The 15,145-nt window shown below is 39.7% G+C and overlaps 1 protein-coding gene across 2 annotated transcripts in view; it reads right to left on the minus strand.

Moving 5' to 3' along the window:
- CSMD1 (CUB and Sushi multiple domains 1) overlaps positions 1-15,145 on the minus strand; it is a 2,071,408-nt gene that overhangs the window by 502,982 nt on the left and 1,553,281 nt on the right. The gene's annotated exons all lie outside the window — the stretch shown is intronic.

The raw sequence follows: 15,145 nt of genomic DNA on the forward strand, positions 1-15,145 counted from the left end.
TTTTTGAATTTTGAGACAATTATAGATTCATATGCAGTTGTAAGAGGTAATACAAAGTTCTCATGTAAGTTTTAGGCAGTTACAAAGATCATGTGTAACCTTCGTGCAGCTTTCCCCAATGGTAGATTTTGCAAAACTGTATTATAACATCACCACCAGGATACTGACGTTGAAACAGGTGAGATATAGAACATGTCCAGCAACACAGACATCCCTCCCGCTGACCCTTGATAGCTACACTTACTTTGGTCCATCACCACCTCCCTCCTTAACCCCTGGCCACTACTAATCTCTTCTCTCTTTCTATAAGAATGTTGTAGAAATGCATGTGACCTTCTGGGATTGACTTTTTTGGTCAGCACCAGTCTCTGGAGAGTCATCAAGTTGGTGCTTGAATCAATAATTTATTCCTTTTTATTGCTGAGTGGGATTTCATGGTCTAGATGAACTAATTTGTTTAATTGTTTACATGTTCAATGACATTTGGGTGATTTCCTGTCTATTATGACTAAAGCTGCTATACATATTCCTGCTACTATTACTTATTATTATGTTATGTGAACAGAAGGCTTCACTTCTCTGAGATAAATGATTGGAAGTGCAATTGTCGGGTCATATGATAATTGCATGTTTAGCTCTTATAAGAAATTGCTGGCCAGGTGTGGTGGCTCACACCTGTAATCCCAGCACTTTGGGAGGCCAAGGCAGGTGGATCACCTGAGGTTAGGAGTTCAAGACCAGCCTGGCCAACATGGTGAAACCTCATCTCTACTAAAAATACAAAATTAGCCGGGCATGGTAGTGGGCACCTGTAATCCCAAATCCCAGCTATGCAGGAGGCTGAGGCAGGGAGAATTGCTTCCATCTGGGAGGTGGAGGTTGCAGTGAGCCAAGATTGCGCCACTGCATTTCAGCCTGGGTGACAGAGCAAGACTCCATCTCAAAAAAAAAAAAAAAAAAAAAAAAAAGAAAAAAAAGAAAAAAAAGAAAAAGAAAAAGAAAAAAATTGCCAAACTGTTTAACAATGTGGCTGTACCATTACACATTCCCATCAGCAATGTTTGAGTGACTCAACTTCTCTATGTGAGAGCATTTGGCAATGTCAGTATATATATATGTATTTTTAATTTTGGACATTTTGATAGCTGTGTACAACAGCTCATTTTTGTCTTAAATTTCCCTGATAGCTAAAGGTGTTACACAGTTTTCTATGTGTTTATGGTATATGTTCTTTGGTGAAAGGTCTTCTGAACATATCCTAACTCTGTGACTCTGTGTGTGTATCTGTGTGTGTGTGTGTGTGTGTGTGTGTGTGTGTGTGTGTGTGTAATTATAGAGTCTTGAGAGTTCTTCATGAGTTCTTATCAGACATGTGGTTTGAAAATGTTATCTTCCAGTCTACAGCTTATCTTTTCAAGTTCTTTATATGATTTTTCTCTGAGGTGTTTTTCATTTTGATAAGGTAATAATCAATTATTTGGTAAATAATTCCAATTGATGAATTATGTTTTGGGGGACAAGTCTAAGAAATATTTGCCTAGTCTCAGATTGCAAATATCTCCTCATATCTTTTACTAAAAGTTTTATATGTTTACATTTACATTTAAGTCTATTATCCATTTTGAGTAGATTTTTGTAAAAGATGTGAGATTCACATGGAGGCACATTTTTGGCCTATGCATGTCCAATTGTTCTGGAGCCATTCACTGAAAAGACTATTCTTCCTCCATTGAATTGCTTTGGCCCCTTTACCAAAAACCAGGAGGGCATCTTCTGTGGGTTTGTTCCTGGGCTTTCTATTCCATTCCATTAATCTCTGTGTCTGCCCTTCCACCAATACCACATGGTCTTGATTACTGGAGCTATATAATATGTATTGAAATTGGGTAAGGTGCTTTTCCCACTCAATTTTGTTCCTCAAAATTACTTTAGCTATTCTAGTTCCTCTACATTGTCATACACATTTTTGAATAATCTTGTTCATATCTACAAAACATATTTGCTGAGATTCTTATAACAGGTGCATTAAACTGTATATCAATCTGGGAGATTTGAGATCTTTACTCTGAGTGTCCCAATACATGAACATAGTATATATCTCTATTTATTTTGATCTTTGGTTTCTTTCAATAACATTGTATAGTTTTCAGTCTATGAGTCCTACACATATACAGTTTTCTTTAGATTTCCACACATTACATTGTTTTGAGTGATTATAAATTGTATTTTAAAGAAATTGGGTGTTCACGTGTTCATATTATTATATAGAAATATGGTATTTTTGTTGTTGTTGTTCATCCCGTATACTGTGGAGTCACCAAACTGGGTTCTTGGCTCTAAGAGTTCATCTGTGAATTCTTGGGAAATTCTATCTGCACAATAACGTTACTTGCAAGTAGAGTCAGGTTTACTGTTTTTCTTTGCAATCTATACGCCCTTTTTCTCTTATCCTTGCAATTTTGAATGGACTTGAGCTTCCAGCACTATAATGAATGTGAAGAGGGGATATCCTTGGTGGGTTCGTACTCTTAGGGGGTAACATCCAGTCTTTCATCATTAAGGTTAATACTAAGTGTTTTTTTGTTTTGTTTTGTTTTGTGGTTTTGTAAGTGCTCTTTATCACAAATTGAGGATGGCCCATTTCCTCCTGCCTTGCTGAGACGTTGTCATGAACAGACGTTAGAGCAGGCTTGATGGTGGCCCCCTGATAATGACTTGTCCACTCCTTTGTCCCCAGACGTGGTGACTGTGATTTTATTTGGAAAATGGGTCTCTGCAGAGGGAATGTAGTTAAACATCTTGGGATTAGATCATCCTGGATTATCTTGGTGTCCCCACATCCAATGACAAATGCCTTTGTATGAAACACATAGAGGAGAAAACAGAGACCAAGACAAACATGTGATCTGAAGACAGAGGCAGAGGTTCCAGCGATGCCACTGTTAGCTGAGGAGCGTAGGAGACACTGGAAGCTGGAAAAGCCTGGGAATGGTTTCTCTCCCCAGGAGATCTGGCAGGGAGCATGGCTTTGCTGACACCTTGATTTTGGACTTGTAGCCTCCAGAGCTTCGAGAGATTGAATTTCTATTGTTTTAAAACACCACGTTTGTGGTGGTTAGCTTCTGTAGGAAACTAACAGTGGTGTTGAATTTGTCAAATGCTTTTTGCGCATCGATTGATATAAACATGTAATTTTTCTTCTTTATCCTGTTAATTTAATAAATGACACTGATTGATTTTGAAATATTGAACAGTCTTTCATTCCTACAAGGAAAACACTTCATTTGCTTATGGCGTATAATTTCATATATATATATATATATATATATATATACACATATATATATATATACACACACACACACACATATATATATACACACACACACACACACAAAATCCTGTACCACATAAGGACATTTCAATCAGTGATGGATCATGTATACAATGGTCCCATAAGATTATAATGTAGTTAAAAACTTCCTATCACCTAATGACATAGTAGCCATTGATCATAGCACAGTGCATTGCGCATGTGTTCCTGGTGATGCTGGTGTAAATAAACCTACTGTGCTGCCAGCCACGTGAAAGCGGAGCAGTGCAACTGTACACAGCATGTAACACTTGATAATAATAAGTGACTATGACGTTGGTTTATATATTTACTATGCTATACTATCCATCACTGTTTTAGAGTATGATCCTTATACTTACATTAAAAAAAATCACTGTCAACAGCCTTAGGCAGGTCCTTCAGGAGGTATCCAGAAGAAGGCATTGTGATCATTGAACATGACAGCTTCATTCATGTGTGTTATTGCCCCGAAGACTTTCCAGTGGGACAAGATGTGGAGGTGGAAGACAGTGTGTAGGCCTAAGCTAACGTGTGTTTGTGTATTAGTTTTAAACAAAAAATTTTAAAAAGTAAAAAAAAATACAAAATTAAAATAAAAAATGTTTACAGAACAAGACTATAAAAATATTTTTGTGCAACTGTACAATGCGTTTTAGGCTAAATGTTATCGCCAAAGAATAAAAAAGTTTTAAAAAATGAAAAGGCTTATAACTAAAAAAGTTACAGTAAGCTAAGGTTAATTTATTATTGAAGAAATAAATTTTATAAATAAATGTATTGTAGCCTAAGTTCACAGTGTTTATAAGTCTACAGCAGCATATGGTAATGTCCTAGGCCTTCACTTTCAGCCATCACTCGCTCACTGACTCACTCAGGACAACTTCCCATCCTGCAAGCTCTATTCATGGTAAGTACCTTATACAGGTGTCCCACTTTTTTATCTTTTATACAGTGTTTTTACTGTACCTTTTCTATGTTTACATATGTTCAATACACAAATATTACTTGTTGTTACAATTGCCTATAGTATTACAGTCACATGCTGTACAGGTTTGGAGCCTAGGAACAATAGGCTGTACCATATATCCCAGGTGGGTAGCAGGCTATACAACCTGGGTTTGTGTAAGTGCACTCCATGATGTTTGCATAATGTTGAAATCATCTAACAACACATCTCAGAACGTAACCGTGATGTTGTTAAGCAATGCATGAGTGCATATGCATGTATATATACACAAACATACACACGTACATATATATTTGAATTCTATTTGCTACCATTTAGAATTTTTGTGTCTATATTTATGAGAGATATTAGTACATAGATTTTTTTTGTTATGTCTGTATCTGGTTTTGGCCTCAGAATATTATAACTTCACACATTAATTGTCAAGTATTCCCCCATCTATTTTCTGAGAATGTATAGAATTGCTGTCAATTTTTCTTTAAACATGGTTTTATTAATTTAAATCATTAAAATGGTCCTCTTTCTATAGGAATTTGCATATTTCTGTTTAAAATGATAATTACAATGAATATGAGTTTGTATATGTGACTAATTATCAAATCAAGGCCATGGACTTGCATTTGTACTTATGATGCCTTTTCTAGTAGACATCCACTAGTGAGCAGTGTACAATGCACACCACGTGTCACCTTCTGCTGCAAAAAAATGTGAGAGGATACACGCACAAGGCTATTCATGTCAGACTATTTCTTATAGCAAAGAACTGGAAAGAGCTCATCAATGGATGGGTTGGAAGACTGATTGAATAAACTGTGGCCTCTCCATCTACTCTGTGGAGTGCCGTACAGCCAGAGAAAGAGGAGAGAGACAGAAAGAGGAGAGAGAGAGAAAGAGAAAGAGAGCAAGCTACTATAGAATGAGCTCCAGAATTCATTAGATAGAAAAAAAAATAAAGAGCCTAAAACATATTACTGCTTACCCAATTTGGGAGGCGGGTTGACACAAACATCTAATATCTATACAGAGATACCTACATATGTGTGCGTCTGTTTCTTAAATGCAAGAATGAACCAGAAAAATTCTATAAATTCCTACTTACAGGGGGAAAGTGAAATAGTTTAGAGAAGGAAGCAGAACTGAGACCTTCAAATTATATCTAATTTTGCAGAGTTGACTGTGGAATATAAAAGTATGCAAATATTTGTATATCACAATAAAACAAAATTATTTTAAAGCAATCTAAAATGTTTAAAAAAGTAAATCTAATTGTGAATCTAGCAATGGACAGCTTTAAAGGACCTTGAAATACAGTAATTTGATTGGGAGACATGAAGTGTAAACATGAATGCAAAACCATTTTAGTTTGTTTTCAGCATTACTGATGCATATGGAAATGTTGGTATTGCTTTCAAATTTTTCGCGTCTGTGTTGGGAGATACAGCAACTGAGAAATTATGAGATATTCTAATTCCACCTTTATCAGAGTTACTGAGAGCAGGGACACTGGGTGAGGAAAGGACTACAGATATACAATGGAAGACATGAGAAAAAACCTTGCAGTGCTGAATTTGAATCAGGCATATCAGCATGAAATCTTGTGTCTCTGTTCTACACACACACACACACACACACACACACACACACACACACTCACTCCCTATCGAGTGAAAGGGCCCAGAAAGAACAAGAAATCAAGCAGTGATTAACATTGTAAGTGTCCAGATCATAATGTTGAAATATCATTTGCCATTCAAGGAAGCCAAGAATCCTTGGGCTGGATGACTAATTTCAGGTTTGAAGCAGAAATTACACAAGATAAACTTGGAATGGTTTATCCCACTGGATGGCAAAGAAGCTATCATCGACTCAGGAGTCAAGAACACACTAAAAGGCAAAATTAGCACAATTTTAGCATCAACAAAGATAATACATTCCATAGACTGAAAATCATCTGACTATTTTAAATTCATGAGTTCTTTCCTAACAATACAAAACAATAAAATGAATTACTATAGAGCAGTAGTTCTCAACCAGTAGAACTTTCGCTACCATCTTCTCTCCCCTCATCGGGACATTTGGCAATGTCTGGAGGCATTGGTATTTGCACACTGAGGGTGAGGATGGTACTGGTATCTGGTGGGTCAAGGCCAATGATGCTCCTAAAAACCTACAGTCACAGGACCGTCCCTGCCTTCACACCCAAACAAAAGTATGCAGTGGAAATGCTGATAGGCCTGAGGTTGAGGAGGCTATGAAAACTTCCTATTCTGAATGTAATATATAAATGTAATGTAATAAACTGAAAAGGCCACATTTATCCTGTCTTGCCTATCAACTTTGCCACCAGCCAACCAAATAATATGCTTCTTTTATAGGAGAACCTCAGCAAGTAAATACAAAAAGGAGCAATAGAATCAGAATACTATCGATTTGTGGCGTTTAGTCAATAAACACAGCTGGTCAGTGCACGTCAGTCACCCTGTCTCCTGATGGGAGAAAACACCACTAGCTATGAAGTCATCATATCAGAAAAACTCAAACTCGAACCTGTCCAAGCCTCTTTATCCAGTGCCACGTCGCAGAAACTTTCTTAAACACTCTGGAAATGCAATCGGCAAAATGTCTACTGTGGCAAATGCAACAGGGAAAAAGAAAAACAGAAAATAGGAGAAACATATAAACTAATATACTTAGAACCTACATCAAACAATCACAATCATAAAACAGCACACTTTTAATAATCATTTTATCACTTACCTCATCATGAAGGAAAAGGAAGCCATTTTCAGTAGTCTGGGTTACGTTCTCTGGGTTTCACTGGTGGAAGAAGAAGTTATGATTCTGGGGACGTCACTAAGGTAAGGGTACTAATATATCCCGGGTACCTATCACATTCTGGAGATTGACGTGTATACATATATGTTACCATCTTATTTTCACAAACACTCAAGAGGCAGATATGACAGTGCCCACTTGCAGACAGTTCTCAGAAAGAGAAAGTGAATTACAAAATGAGGTCACCTTAAACACACAGCTCGAGCAGATGGAACCAAGCCTCTATAGCTGCAATGTGCACAGCTCTTTTCACTACACATTTTTTTTTAACAGAACAGAGTTCTTATGAAAGTGCGGATGATGAATCAGTGCATCACAGACCACAATAAAGAAGGCCAGAAGAGAGGCCATTCACTTGGGAGACAGTTGTAATAACCAAGGTAGAAACACGTCGGAACTAGAGGGGACGAGAGGAAACAAGGCCATGTAGCAAATGAGGAGTTCTGATTTATTCGAATAAAGTCCACAAGAACAAGAACAAAGCCATGTAAATAGTAAGAGAATAAAACTTTGAGAAAAGACAAAACATAACACCCAAAAGCAACTGAGGGATTATATCCTTGAAAGAAAGAGTATAATTCAAGATGGTATGTTATAGAAATAGCAAAAGAATAAAATTGAGATCCATCATCTTGACTCCAAAGAAGATTATACGGAGAGACAGAGAGGCAACAATGAAATGACTGCTTGTTCTGAGCACACCAGGGGGAGAAGGGAATGTAAAGGAAAGTCAAACATACTGTCCCAGGCCCGGATTGATAATTACATTTTTGACAAGAAGGTGAACAGTCTGGAAAGATAACAGTAAAGTTGAAATGGACTAAAAACTAATCTGAGAAGTTTGTTGTAATAGAATTCACTGCAAGAAAGGAAACTGCCACAGCCCCAGGGAGAAAAAGAAAAGAGGATGAGGGAGAGAAAAATCGTGAATGCACTTTCTGAAGCACTCCTAGTCCTTGGAAGAGGGACAGACTCTCAGAAATCGGAAAGTTGTGCTGCATGGGCTATTGTAAAATTAGTTTTCTTTACCTTTTCAGATCATTTTCCATCAGGTAAGTCACAGATTTACATAGACTGTTTGCAAAATACACAAATGTAAATATGGCTTTCAACTGAGGATCTGTCTTCTCTGTTTTAATACAATGTATCCTGACAAAAACTCAGTTATGATTCCTACTTTGTAGATAATGAAACTGATGATCAGAGAATTAATTAGTGAGTAGTTCATGGTCATGCTAGAAACAAAAGGCAAAGTCAAGGATAGAGCTCAGGTACTGACAGGATAAACCACAGCTTCCTCTCCACGGGTAAACAGATTCTGCTAACAAAGGCTTCATTCTGTGTAGACAAAAGAAACGCTGTTTGGGGAATCTAGTTAGGAAAAAAATCTGGTAAAAAGTGAAAGGTAAATAGGAACACATGCCATTCTTGAAAACTATTTTACTTATAATGTGCAAAAATGCATAGGATGAGGTTATCTAGACTTTGGAATCCTGACGTCGATAAAATGGAACCTGTTGGAAATATAAATACGTATGGGTGGTGCTCAAGTTATTATTTTTGACTTCTAGCTGGTTTCATTAGCATTTCTTTTTCTAACTTTAAGAACTTGTAAGAGAAATTAAAGCACTAATTGAGTTGGGGGAAGAAAGGAAATAATTAGCATGTTGTCTGCTCGCACATAGTGACTTGTTAACAAAGGAGTTGAAGATGTAAAGAATAAAGGAATTGGTGAAATGTTATTTCATTTTCAGGAAGACAGAAAATTCTTAATAAAATTAAAACACAGCGTAACATCAGTTGTTATATTTTGAGTACCTCATTAATAAAAGGATTAAGAAAACATCAAAAGCACAATCGACATGATCAAAGAGCCAGGGACATTGATGAAAAGATGAAAAGAACTCAATGGCAAAGAAAAATGATGAAACAACATGCCTCTGCATCTATCAAACACAAATTAACAGAAAATAGCAGCACAGTTTTTTATGACACAATTTCAATAGAATTAAATATTTTAATGAAATAAAAATCCTAATTCAGTTTAGCAGTGGAGATCAGTAACTGAGTCTCAGAAAAAGGGAATGGAATGAATAAAAGAAGAAAAAAAAAGATGGCTTAGGTTTTACCCAAAGATAAACCACTTTAGGAGGTATTTTTAGATAAAGTGGAAAATGAAAAGTATTTAGGGTAAGAGCGATGCATACTGCAGAGGAATGGGAAGTGCAGGCAGAGTAGTTTGTGCGGCTGGTGTGGGACAGGAGGCACCCGGAACCACTGTTCACAGAGGGCGACTGGAAGGGTCAGAGGTTCCGTAGGATTAGCCCCTGCACATGTGATCATTTGGCTTCTTTTAAAGCAGTGTGTGCATTCTTTGCTGCTTTATTTCTCCTGGTTGGAAGGGCTCTGCTCCCAGTTCCTGGGGGTTTGCTTCAGCCCTGTTGCAGGGATGGACAGCTCACTTGGAGTGGCCAGTCAGGTTCTCCGTGTTCCTGGATGTGGCAGTGGATGGAGGGTGCAGAATTGAGCAGGACCACTTGGGGCCATTTTTGGGTTTGAGATGGAGGCCATCAGAGGTGTCTTTACTCTTCGTTCCTCAAGACCATGAACTGTAAGAGCAATGTAACCCCAGAGGAGCTAGAAGCTATTTTCTCTGTCATTTACAGAGACCCCACATGGGACAGAGCCTCAAGAAAAGAAAGCAGAGCTGAGGAAATGAGAGTCCTGATGCCACTGGGACCTCCTAATCCTGGATACAAACAAGCCTCTCGTGTCATGCACAGGATTTCTAATAACAGAGATATAATCCTAAAAATAAGATAGAAGGGTAAGAGAATATTAACATGATGCTGTCAATCCAAGTAAGGAATACAGGGAACCTGAATTGGGAGAGTAGATAGTGAAGACAGAACAAATAAAAAGCCTGTTTGTGTTTCCTGATGGGGCCAACTCTCAAAAGGGAGAAGAGGATTGATCTCAAGACCATCCTTGGACAAAAGATGGACACACATCTTTCTGAAACTGGTGGGAAGGAAGGAAGGAAGGAAGGGAGCAAGGGAGGGAGGGAGGGAGGGAGGGAGGGAAGGAAGGAAGGAAGGAAGGAAGGGAGGAGGAAGGAAGAAGGGAGGGAGGGGGAGGAGGGAGGAGAGAGGAGGAAGGGAAGGAAGGAAGGAAGAAAGGGAGGGAGGGAGAGAGGGAGGGAAGGGGAAGGAAGGAAGGAAGGAAAGGAGGGAGGGAGAGAGGGAGGGAAGGGGAAGGAAGGAAGGAAAGGAGGGAGGGAGAGAGGAAGGGAAGGGGAAGGAAGGAAGGAAGAAAGGGAGGGAGGGAGAGAGGGAGGGAAGGGGAAGGAAGGAAGGAAAGGAGGGAGGGAGAGAGGGAGGGAAGGGGAAGGAAGGAAGGAAGGGAGGGAGGGAGGAAGGAAGGAAGGAAGAAGTGAGGGAGGGAGGGGGAGGAGGGAGGAGAGAGGAGGAAGGGAAGGAAGGAAGGAAGAAAGGGAGGGAGGGAGAGAGGGAGGGAAGGGGAAGGGAGGGAAGGGGAAGGAAGGAAGGAAGGAAAGGAGGAAGGGAGAGAGGGAGGGAAGGGGAAGGAAGGAAGGAAGGAAGGAAGGGAGGGAGGGAGGAAGGAAGGAAGGGAGGGAGGAAGGAAGGAAGGAAGAAGGGAGGGAGGGAGGGGGAGGAGGGAGGAGAGAGGAGGAAGGGAAGGAAGGAAGGAAGAAAGGGAGGGAGGGAGAGAGGGAGGGAGAGAGGGAGGGAAGGGGAAGGAAGGAAGGAAGGAAAGGAGGGAGGGAGAGAGGGAGGGAAGGGGAAGCAAGGAAGGAAGGAAGGGAGGGAGGGAGGAAGGAAGGAAGGGAGGGAGGGAGGAAGGAAGGAGCAATGAAGGTGACTGTGGAGGAGCAAAGAAGAGATGTTCTTGCTGTACAAAAAAGGTGACTTTTTCCCTGAAAACTTGGAGAGAGGCTGCTGTGGGTTTATTAATGAAGGTTTAAAGAAAAGTGAAGGTTTGTAGGAGTTGCTGTAAGTCCATGAGTACTAATAAAAGGACCACATGCCATGCAAAGGTGAGAGTGTGGGGCAAGGAGCAGGGCAGCATGAGTGGAGGCCAAGTGGGCATCACCCATGACCTTCAGGAACTGCAGCATGGAGAGTCATCTAGGGTGAGCTTACTCCTGCACACCACAGAGGGATGCATTACAGAGAAAAGCTATAGACACTTCAGGCAGTAGTGACTGACTTATTCTCAGTTATATGTCTAAATGACACAACTTCATGGATAATTGTCTCCACTCTCCACTAATTTTGGAAAACTCATGCAGGCATAATTCTACTCCAGAAGAAGCATCTCCCTGTGTATGAATGAGCCACCTTCCCCCAAGGGTAAATGTAGGAAAGAAGGTGACAGCCAATCGCAATGGATATAAACAATCACGTATAAACAGAAATCAAACACGTATCAGTAGGAGGCAGAAAAGTTTACTTCAAAGGAAATGGGAAAGGATCACATGAAAACTTGTTGCCTGTCTTCCAATCCATGAGTTCTACACAGCACAAAGCAACATTCAAAGCACTTGTAATACACTTAATCTTTGAGATTGTGTCTTGAAATTAGTTGGTGGGGGGAATCAGTTCTTGAATTATTTGCATCAAAATAGCATAAACCTGAAGAATTTTAGAGTGAAGTTAAAATTAAATAGGTTTATTCTGAAAACTATCTGAGAGACTAAACTCAGCTACTTTGCTTTTAAAAATTTGAATCCAAATCAGCACAAACTCAATATAATCTTGTTTTCTCTACCCCTCTGTTATGTGACAATGTGTCATGGGTTGGCTTTGCCAAGTCAGAGGCAACCCCAGGCTCCCTCCATGCCTAAGGATGTCCTGGACTGGGAAAGTGAATTTTATTTTTATTCTGTGTTTTCTCTGTGGTGAAGAAGAAAATGAACATACCTCTCATGACAGCAATTTTTTTTTTTAAGATGGAGTTTCTCTCTTGTTGCCCAGGCTGCAGTGCAATGGCACAATATTGGCTCACTGCAAACTCTGCCTCTTGAGTTCAAGAAATTCTCCTGCCTCAGCCTCCCAAGTAGCTGAGATTACAGGTGACTGCAACCATGCCTGGCTAATTTTTGTATTTTTAGTAGAGACAGGGTTTCACCATGTTGGTCAGGCCTATCTCAAACTCTTGACCTCAGGTGATCCTCCCACCTTGGCCTCCCAAAGTGCCAGGATTACAGGCATGAGCCACCGCGCCTACCCAAAAGCAACATTTATATCCATATAAATTCATGTAAAGTTTTAAGCCTCACGTTGTAAAGTTTCTAATTATTTCAGACATTTAAACATTTGGACGTTTAAGAAAAACTGTTGCTCCAGTCTTAAGACTCACACAGCTTGCCATAACCAAGCGTTTTAAAGTGGAAAAGCCAGACGGGAGAGAGGGTCACCAGCTCCTCCTCATCGATGTGGTCCTCAGGAGCCTCTCCTTCCCTGGTTGAGACACACATGAAATTTGGAAAATCATCTGGTTTGCCGACTGTTTCACTTTCATGTATGTGTCCTGCACATCAGGATTTGCTCCGATGATGAAGGTTGACTGTGGGTCTCTTACACTCAGGCGGCCTCCAGCCTTTGATAAGATGGGCCTTAACACCTCCGTTGACCAACTGACTTCATGATCTTTCTCTGTCACGACCTAATCAGGAGTTTCAGATCTTCCTACCCATACACATGGTTGCACACAAGCCTCTCCTATTTTCTTTTTTTTTTTTTATTACGCTTTAAGTTTTAGGGTACATGTGCACAACGTGCAGGTTTGTTACATATGTATACATGTGCCATGTTGGTGTTCTGCACCCATTAACTCGTCATTTAGCATTAGGTATATCTCCTAAAGCTATCCCTCCCCCTTCCCCACACCCCACAACAGGCCCTGGTGTGTGATGTTCCCCTTCCTGTGTCCATGTGTTCTCATTGTTCAATTCCCACCTATGAATGAGAACATGCGGTGTTTGGTTTTTTGTCCTTGCGATAGTTTGCTGAGAATGATGGTTTCCAGCTTCATCCATGTCCCTACAAAGGACAAGAACTCATCATTTTTCATGGCTGTGTAGTATTCCATGGGGTATATGTGCCACAGTTTCTTAATCCAGTCTATCACTGATGGACATTTAGATTGGTTCCAAGTCTTTGCTATTGTGAATAGTGCCACAGTAAACATACGTGTGCATGTGTCTTTATAGCAGCATGATTTATAATCCTTTGGGTATATACCCAGTAATGGGATGGCTGGGTCAAATGTTAATTCTAGTTCTAGATCCCTGAGGAATCGCCACACCGACTTCCACAATGGTTGAATTAGTTTACAGTCCCACCAACAGTGTAAAAGTGTTCCTATTTCTCCACATCCTCTCCAGCACCTGTTGTTTCCCGACTTTTTAATGATTGCCATTCTAACTGGTGTGAGATGGTATCTCATTGTGGTTTTGATTTGCCTTTCTCTGATGGCCAGTGATGATGAGCATTTTTTCATGTGTCTTTTAGCTGCATAAATGTCTTCTTTTTGAGAAGTGTCTATTCATAACCTTTGCCCACTTTTTGATGGGGTTGCTTGTTTTCTTCTTGTAAATTTGTTTGAGTTCTTTGTAGATTCTGGATATTAGCCCTTTGTCAGATGACTAGATTGCAAAACATTTCTGCCATTCTGTAGGTTGCCTGTTCAATCTGATGATAGTTTCTTTTGCTGTGCAGAAGCTCTTTAGTTTAATTAGATCCCATTTGTCAATTTTGGCTTTTGTTGCCATTGCTTTTGGTGATTTAGACATGAAGTCCTTGCCCATGGCTATGTCCTGAATGGTATTGCCTAGGTGTTCTTCTAGGGTTTTTATGCTTTTAGGTCTAACATTTAAGTGTTCAATTCATCTTGAATTAATTTTTGTATAAGGTGTAAGGAAGGGATTCAGTTTCATCTTTCTACATATAGCTAGCCAGTTTTCCTAGCACCATTTATTAAATACGGAATCCTTTCCCCATTTCCTGTTTTTGTCAGGTTTGTCAAAGATCAGATGGTTGTATATATGTGGCATTATTTCTGAGGGCTCTGTTCTGTTCCATTGGTCTATATCTCTGTTTTGGAACCAGTACCATGCTGTTTTGGTTATGGTAGCCTTGTAGTATAGTTTGAAGTCAGGTAGCATGATGCCTCCAGCTTTGTTCTTTTGGCTTAGGATTGACTTGGCAATGCGGGCTCTTTTTTGGTTCCATATGAACTTTAAAGTCGTTTTTTCCAATTCTGTGAAGAAAGTCATTGGTAGCTTGATGGGGATTGCATTGAATCTATAAATTACCTTGGGCAGTATGGCCATTTTCATGATATTGATTCTTCCTACCCATGAGCATGGAATGTTCTTCCATTTGTTTGTATCCTCTTTTATTTCCTTGAGCAGTGGTTTGTACTTCTCCTTGAAGAGGTCCTTCACGTCCCTTGTAAGTTGGATTCCTCAGTATTTTATTCTCTTTGAAGCAATTGTGAATGGGAGTTCACTCATGATTTGGCTCTCTGTTTGTCTGTTATTGGTGTATAACAATGCTTGTGATTTTTGCACATTGATTTTGTATCCTGAGACTTTGCTGAAGTTGCTTATCAGCTTAAGGAGATTTTGGGCTGAGACAATGGGGTTTTCTAAATATACAATCATGTCATCTGCAAACAGGGACAACTTGACTTCCTCTTTTCCTAATTGAATACCTTTTATTTCCTTCTCCTGCCTGATTGCCCTGGCCAAAACATCCAACTCTATGTTGAATAGCAGTGGTGAGAGAGGGCACCCCTGTCTTGTGCCAGTTTGCCAAGGGAATGCTTCCAGTTTTTGCCCATTCAGTGTGATATTGGCTGTGGGTTTGTCATAGATAGCTCTTATTATTTTGAGATACATCCCATCAATACCTAATTTATTGAGAGTTTTTAGCATGAAGTGTTGTTGAGTTTTGTCAAAA

This window comes from Gorilla gorilla, chromosome 7 (genome assembly GCF_029281585.2).
Source record: "Gorilla gorilla gorilla isolate KB3781 chromosome 7, NHGRI_mGorGor1-v2.1_pri, whole genome shotgun sequence".
NCBI lineage: Eukaryota > Metazoa > Chordata > Mammalia > Primates > Hominidae > Gorilla > Gorilla gorilla.